The sequence below is a fragment of the Cucumis melo genome, unplaced genomic scaffold (assembly GCF_025177605.1).
Source record: "Cucumis melo cultivar AY unplaced genomic scaffold, USDA_Cmelo_AY_1.0 utg002242l, whole genome shotgun sequence".
Lineage (NCBI taxonomy): Eukaryota > Viridiplantae > Streptophyta > Magnoliopsida > Cucurbitales > Cucurbitaceae > Cucumis > Cucumis melo.
Genome location: NW_026124998.1, coordinates 21149 through 22728, shown reverse-complemented (window position 1 = coordinate 22728; position 1580 = coordinate 21149). Strand labels below are relative to the sequence as shown.

Sequence of the window (1580 nt, the reverse complement as noted above, 5' to 3'; positions counted from 1 at the left end):
TGGGATAAACAGTTGTTGGTGAAAAATCGAAAACTGTAAAAGTCGAATTTTTAGAAAAAAGGAATCATAGTTTAAAAAACTAAATAGAATCATGAGCTAAAAGTATCCATTAAACATAGTTAAAAAAAAATTATTTGTATAGTTAGAATTGGTTGGACGTGCCTATCAAAAAAAAAATTGAATATTAATGACTCACTATTAACTCGGTTTCTGGGCCATAATCATTCTGTAGGAGAGATGGCCGAGTGGTTGAAGGCGTAGCATTGGAACTGCTATGTAGGCTTTTGTTTACCGAGGGTTCGAATCCCTCTCTTTCCGTACTAATTCAACAATGTTACTGACCACAATGTATCAAATCAAATAACAATCGATACTATTATTCCAACGGTTAGACCTTTATGGATTCTTTATTTCGAATTTTTGTGGTACGGAAACGAAAAGACTGGAAAGAATGCACAAGAGATGAAAATCCCCCTACCGATCAATGATAGATGAATGATAGAAAAATTTCCGGATCAAAACCTTACTTTCCTTCGGTCTCTTTACTTAGACTTCGGCGAAGGGGAGGACGAAATTGTCCGAACCCTTGTTTTTTAGTTAGGTTTAAGTCTGACGAGAATAATATTCTACAACGAGCAATTCATTTATTTTTAAACTGACCCATTTACTATCTATTATTTGATTGACTAATCCTTTATATTGCAATGGCTGAAGAGTCAAATGTTTTGGCAATTCCTGAGGGGGGGATGAATCAAGATAATTTTGAATCAGTGTTCTCGATTTTTTTTCATCTTTTGCTGTAATAATATCTCGGGGTTTGCACCGATAACTTGGTATATCCACTATAGAACCATTAACTAAAATATGTCTATGATTAACTAATTGTCGGGCTTGAGGAATAGTCGAAGCCATACCCAATCGAAAAAGGATGTTATCCAAACGCATTTCAAGTAATTGTAGTAAAACTTGACCCGTTGATCCTTTGGCTTTTCCGGCGATACGAACGTATTTAAGTAATTGTCGTTCTGTAAGACCATAATGAAAACGCAATTTTTGTTTTTCTTCTAAACGAATACGATATTGAGATTTTTTTACCGGAACGCGATTGGTTTTTTAAGATCGTTTCCGGTTTTGGGCCTTTTACTAGTTAGTCCCGGTAAAGCCCCCAGACGGCGTATTTTTTTGAAACGAGGCCCTCTGTAACGCGACATAAAGACTCCTTATTTTATTTTATTTAAATTTCATAAACATTTTATTTTATTTAAATTTCATAAACTTAAATGAAAACTAAATGATAAATATTATAAATGAAGTGAAATCCAGTAAAGTATTGTACTACAAAACAAAGAATAATTAGATAACTTGGATCAATATCCGGATCCTATTGTATATGTAAATGATATAAAAAAGTAAGAGTTCCTTTCTTGATTTGTTCTACAGAAATAGAACCCCTCCTTTAGTCATAAAGGTAAGTAAGTTCCTACGACATCATAGATCGGTGACCTTTGAAAAAGGGTAAGAAGTCGTTTCTTTATTTATTTGATTTATCAATTATGTCAAAAATAAAATCAATAGAGAAA

General features: G+C 33.1%; 1 non-coding gene across 1 annotated transcript; it reads left to right on the top strand.

Annotated features, from left to right (window-relative positions):
- Positions 1-231: 231 nt before the first annotated feature.
- TRNAS-GGA (transfer RNA serine (anticodon GGA)) lies at positions 232-318 on the top strand. Its single transcript has one exon. It is a non-coding gene; the product is annotated as a tRNA-Ser (tRNA).
- The last annotated feature ends 1262 nt before the right edge of the window (positions 319-1580 follow it).